Consider the following 7166-nt stretch of genomic DNA (forward strand, 5'->3'; position numbering starts at 1 on the left):
TCTTTTTACTACACCTAATATTATTTTAATATTAAGCAGCAAACTTAGAGCAACAAAATGATATTTTTCTCTGTTGTAGAAAAATAACGTTTTCCAAATTCTTATTTATTTTTAATCTTTATTTTTATTTCATGGTTTAAATTAATTTTTAATTTTATTAATTGAGAAAAATATTAATAACATATTGACCCCATTCTTTTGATTGGAAATTCTTTCGTTTGTATAGAAAATTCATCGGATATTATTTTTGACATCTTTCACTTTTAATATCCTCAGTTTTATATATCTATGCTATGACAAAATATCACTATACAGTTTCAACATTTTTATCACGACCTGCTGTAATCTAATGTATGTAAGGAGAACAATCAATATCTCTCGACACCTATCTTGCTTACCAGACGGTCTTAATGTTGTCTCGGGACATTGGTCACCCTGTCTGGAGTATATTTTTTCACGTACACACCACACACACATATCCGCGCGCCAGACGAGCAAATAAAGCTCGATCCAGATTCAATGCCTCGTTTGGCTTCTTCAGCCATCAACGAGAGCTATAACAATCGAATACGTGACAAGCGGTAGTTGCATGTGTTTATGACGGTCGCAGTCTGCGCTCGTAAAGCTCGATTGGCTGGCCCCTTAAGGCATCCTCGGTCCCGTGCTCCTTGTTTTAAGGTCGACCAAACACGTGACTAACTTCCCTAGCAGGATCATCAATACGTACCATTGGATGCACATGACATTACTTAATTAATTCAAATATCGTTCGAAAATTAAATGTAAATTAAATAAAAGTTCGTAACAATGATCGATAACAATGGGTAAAGTTGGAACACATAATAACTTATAAAACTTATAAAACAATTTTACACTTATAAAACAATTTATAGCAATTGAAACAAATTATCTCATAATCGCTTGCCCAAATTCAACATGAATTAAACTGTAATTAAAATTTTTTTTTTAATTTAAATCTTAATTTTCTAAAAAACTTTACATAATTTTATATTTTTAACTCTTCAATGTCACATTATATGGGTTGTCATTTTTTTCATGAATTTATTACATTGAATATTATAAAAATGAATATTATAACCAATTCTTTTTCAAATCGAAATGCCAGACATTAAAAAATATAGCTATAACTGTAATAAGTGAATGCATATATTTTTATTAATAAAAGAGGTTAAAATAAATTTGAGTGTATACTGAGAATAAGATTTAAAAAGTTAATAATTATAAAGTAAGATAAAATAAAATTGTCCCACTTTTTTTTATAAATAATAAGTGATATTTTTTGAAATAAGAAAAAATTATTGTAATTCCAAATGCTGCAACATCTTTTATACATAATTCAACAGCAATGTTGCTTAAAATTTCACTAATAGCATAAATAATAATAAAAATGATACGCAAGGTAAATGAAATGATTGTACTATCTGAGAGCAACGAATGCCGAATAAAGAATTAGAGGAAAGGCTCTTGAGATATCCAGTTCATTTTGAGTAAATGCTAGAAGTCTATTTAGGCAGAATTTAAAAAAATAATAGGTCATTTTGAAGAGAATTTAATAAGCTTTAAAGTAACGTTACATAAAATTTAATTCAAACTCTATTTTTTTTGAAAATTAAAGAAATGTAAAAAATCGCAAAGTCAAAAAATTGTACTCCTAATATGAGATGCCCCGAGAAATCGATAGTAAAACGCAAAGTATATTAGTATCGCAATTAAAAAACTTTATTTAATGTTTCTAAACAAACTGTACAAACAAACACAGTTAGCGTGCGCGAAAAATGAGTATGCGATAGATTATATTCAGAACTCGTTTTTAGATAGTTGGAATCAAGCATCACAGATATAAGCACTCAACGTTCATTCCGGTTATCTTTTTTATTATTGTACAATAACATTTATACTTTAGCAACGATTTTCACTATAACATAGGAGCATGGGTTATTTTATATTAGAAATACTGAGTATCTTATATTACGATTTCTACGCTTTATTACGATTATTAAATTTAAATTTACTTCTGTAATTAAATAATTCAACATATCCCATATTTTTCTATTAGTACGACCTTACTACAGAAGAATTTATTGCCAAATATTTATTTATTAAATAAACAATGTTTAAATGCTCATCGCAATGAAACTTGAAGACATCCAAATTCTAAAATCTTGTTTTACAATGACTACAGGTATGATCTAATAATAAATTTTCTAAATAGTTTTCAATCCAAGAGCAATAAATTCATGGCGGAACCAATAGACAGCGTTTATTAGTTTAGCAGAAAAAACGCCACTATCTCATATTAGGTGCCTATCTCATAATAGGAGGCTTTCCTCTAAGTATATAATGGACTGCTCTGTATGCAGCATTATTTTGTATCCGTTTTTTATCGCAAGTCACTCTGTCATATCGCCCATAGAAAAATATGCATTCAAAGAAAATTGAATTCGAAATGCGGCTGTCGAATCGTGTCATCCAGAATTGTCGCATGGGCTACCAACAATTGATGATCATGAGCGATTTGATTTGCGTTCGATCTCGCCAAGGCGTCTCTATTGCAAACGACGTCAATATCACTAGAGAAATTTACTTAAGGTGATTCGTTCGAAACAGGCACGTGTATGATCGGAAGATGGGAGAATAATACGATGTAAGAAAGAAAATAGGAGATGACTGGGACGAAGGGATGAAACGAAGAGATATCGCACTTTAGAAAGATTGAGGATATTCTTTGCGGTCACGATCGCAGGAAATAGAGAAGTCGCACGTATGTAGACTTAAATTGTTATATAGAATATCGTAAAAGAAACGGAAGTGAAGGAGAATGAGCGATTGAAATGTGTATATTTTATATCGCCAAATGCGAGAGGATACGCTTTAATTATTTAGATTCTATTTCATTTCAGAGCACAAATCTATCGGAGATAGATAAAGAGGTTAACTTTAATCAATTAAATTAAGAAATTCATACATAAAATGTAATCAAAATTTTATTTATTGATCGTATATATTAATATTTTTATAAAGATTTTAGATCGAATTATAAAATATGCTATCATCGTGTGTATATTTAGAAAATCTAGAAATCTAAAAACGTAAGAATTACAAGAATGTTTTTAAATATAATACATAAATAAATACATTAAAATCGTTTAACAAAATTGACGTTCGCTTATGATTGACGGAATCGAAACAATTGAATCCGTTGACCCTGCAGAAGCGTGAGTTGACTGGTGAGAGGAAGATGTGGATTGCGAGATACAAGAAGAGCGTACGAAGGAAGCATGGGAGAAGCTCATCTTCGTTTTGTAATTAAATTTAGTCGCCGACCAAGAAGCACGTTTTTAAAATAGTTCCCATTCTTAGCTTGCCATGTAGGCATGTAAGCAACGCGACTATACGTCTTAACGGCGTCTTTACGTCTTAACGGCGGTGTTATAGTCGTGACGCGAGAACCTCTCGGTTGATTCCAAACTTCCCAACGGTATCATTCACCACGAAACTAAAACAGCATCATGTTTCTGAAAATACGTTAGATCCTTCACATAATTTCGCCTCGTTTGCACTTTCGTTAAAGGTCTGTAAAATTGTTCTTAAATATACAGATTTGAAAATAATTTTGTTTAGATCTTCAAAGTAATATTCGCTAAAGTATCTAAAAATTCAACTGAATTTGAAAATAATTTTGTTGAACCATCAAGATTATTGTGCAAAACATTCAAACTAGTTACTAGTATATCAAAACTTTTTGTAGTATTATTTCTGATGCTTGAGATTCTTACGTAATTATTTTGATTGTACAAAATTATTTTTAAATCTATATCTCTACCTTAATTTTTAGATGCTTCAACTAAATTATTCTTTTCGCGTATTATAAGTTCAATTATGATAGTCTGTATTTTATTTTTTCATATATTTTCGTTTTTTAAACATGCAACTTTTTAATTTTCATATATATTTCGCGTAGAGCTGCGAAATATCTTTCGTCGATTCAATGAGTTTACAAACTGCAAATGTACATTCCGTGCTCTCGTGAAACGATGCATAACGCGCGTGCTCACGTCACTCTTTTTTGCAACTGCAGGATATTATTATCCTTCAGCTGTGTGCAGACATAATAGAAAATAGTCGCAAATCGCCTTGGTCTTAATAATATCACGGAAAACGGTAGAAAAACTGTAAGCAGATGCACTGTTTAGTCTGAGCGTGAGACCCACTTAGCTCGGGTTTACTACTGTACGCACGTCTGACATTGCCGTGTATCGACGTACGTTGAGAATTCACAGTTCGGATCAACGCAACAGAGTGTGAAAGATAATATGATATGCCTTGGCTGAATGTTAACCATTGCACCTATGCATTCCTATACTAATTATTTGCAATTATCGATGGGTGTATTACTTGAATGATAATCCAACTGTGCTATGCGATTTCTGCCGTTTGACGATCAACCACCATTGTAAGTGATTGTTCAAAATCGCCTGCGTAAACAGCATTGTAATTAAGCACGATATTGAATGCCTAATTACGCGAATTGTATTATTACCATTTGTTGTAACGCACACATGCAAGAAAGATATGCGTCGATGTTTTATCAAGTAATACCACGAATTTAAAAATATGAATGCAAGAAGTTAGTTATAAATGAAAAATGAAAAGAATTCTTTAAGGATAAAAGGTTTATAAAATAAGATTTATTTTAGATATAATATGACTTAGTCATGCGATACATGCGGATCACATTTTAATATATTTAATAATATAAATTCCTTAAGAACCGTGTATGTGGCATAAAGAAGGCTTGCCTTCTTTAGTCGACAGAGTCACAAATTAGAACACGAAAAAGGTCGAACACAGAAAAGGTAGCAGGTGTTACACAGAAAGAACGATTTTGCTGTAAAATTTAGCTAGATACAGATCTGAAAATAATTTGGATCATTAAAAAATAATTATGTAGGTAACTCAAGCATGATAAGCAAAATTTTGACATTCTAGGAATAAATTTAAGTGTCTTACAAAATTATTTTTAAATATGTATCTACAGCTTTTAGTAAATAATATTGTTTGATTATTTGTAATCAGCAAGAGTAATTAATTATTACAAATATTTCGGTGATCTAATATGGTATTTTGATACGTATATGTATATATCAGAATGGAAAAGGATTTTCAATGCCATATGTGTTTCAAATAGATATTATTATATAGAACTACAAAATTAAAGAAAATCGCAGAATCACTTATTATTTTTTTTTATTATTTATTATCACTCAGTTATATATTTTTTCAGTTCTTTCTTTAATTTTTTAAGATTAAATTTAGCGAGCAAGATAATACATTTAAAGAAGTGATCTTGCAGTTACAGCAAAAATCATCTATAAAAAAAATAATTAAATAAAGACATTTCTAGGAAATACTGCGATATTGGATGTGTATTGTATCTAATCATATAAATGACAGAGATAGAATTTAGATTTATGCTATAAATTCTATGCGTACGATACATAATTTTCTATCAGATACAAAAAAACCGCTATAATTCTAGTTGGATAAAGCAAAATATTCTTTTGCGTGTATCTAAAGCTCTACTCTTCGTGATGCTAAATAAATTTTAATAGAATTTTAATTTGAAGTTTAGATATTTAAAATATTAGGAGAAAATATCGGGAGAAAATCGAGAAAATTCGATGGAATTTTCGATCCAATAATACCGTATAATTATAATATATATAACAAATATTATACATATATACATTAGCTGTATTTATTCCAATATGAAGAACGTTTATTGCGAAAAGAATGCCGTGAATGTGAATCGCCTCGCGATACTGCTGCACGTATAAATCTCTGATCGAGAACACTACCGTCGGTGGTTTACATCTCGGCGAGAGACACGCGAACGAACGAGGGGAGATCGCGACAAAAATGTCTTTGTCGGTGTCTCCGCGCGCATACTTCGACGGCCCAACAATTACATTCCACGCGTCGTTCCGCGTCGTCCATCCCCGAGAGTTCGCGTCTCCTTCGGTCTCCCGGCGCATCCCCTCGTCCCCGTTCTATATTCCATCTGTGCAATTCACCAAGCGGTTCCCGGCTTCCCGCCTGGAAAATTTCGATACACGAGGCGCCGTACGGTCACTCGCGAGATCAAAGCCTGCACCCTTTACGTGCTCGGCATTTCAATACGTCTCTACCCTGTCTTCGACGGACTTGGCCCCGGATTCCGCTTTTGATTTCACGCGAGAGGGTGTCGCGACCACGTCGCATGTCCTGACGTTTCAATTTGTACCTTCCCGGCAAATTTACGGACGACTTTGGAGATTTACACTGTATTGGCTGGCGCGTCGCCTCGGGGACAAAAAATCTCAATACATCAGCAGCGTTGCTGAATTAACAGTTCGCCGGATAGAAGCTAGGCTTCTATGCAAATGAAATGTATGCTCCTGCATGTGCGCAAACATGAAATGCTTTTCACGGATTAATTTATAGCAGTATTACATGCACATATGTTCCAAACGTGTGAATACAATTTTTCAAATATTGATTACGGCTGCCAAATACGACTCGAATGATGCTCTATATATTCTATATAGAATTGTGTGGTAAAATAATGGATCTCTCTTTGGTGCGGTTTAAACGTGCTCGCGGCCGTTGCTCTATCATTCGTGCGTATAATATTATTCTCTCTGTATCTTTTGCGTATTATCCCGCGCCATGTAATGATACAGCGGGTGCGTGCATATGTACCATGTTATATGCACCACATGAAGGGTGCGCCATGCGTATATATGCATGCACGTAATATATATATATATATATATATACATTGTATTATTCTTACGTCCACAGTACCGCGCGAATTTTACATCTTCAAGAAACTGAGAAATAATATTTTAACAAATTGAAAAAGATTCAATTTCAAATTCAATAATCGATCTAGAAAACGCGCGCGCGAAGATCAAGATATCTATATATTGCTAAATTGTAACGAAAACACGAAGTTTGCTGCTGCTTGCCATACTATATCCATAGACGTAACGAGAATAGACTACGCATTCCTACGAAGTTGTCACTATCAATTTAGAAAGAGTGAAAGTAGCTTGAATTATATTGCGTTCTCTCTCTCTCTCTCTCTCTCGCACGCACGCACG

Source organism: Atta cephalotes, assembly GCF_000143395.1.
Source record: "Atta cephalotes unplaced genomic scaffold scaffold00002, whole genome shotgun sequence".
Lineage (NCBI taxonomy): Eukaryota > Metazoa > Arthropoda > Insecta > Hymenoptera > Formicidae > Atta > Atta cephalotes.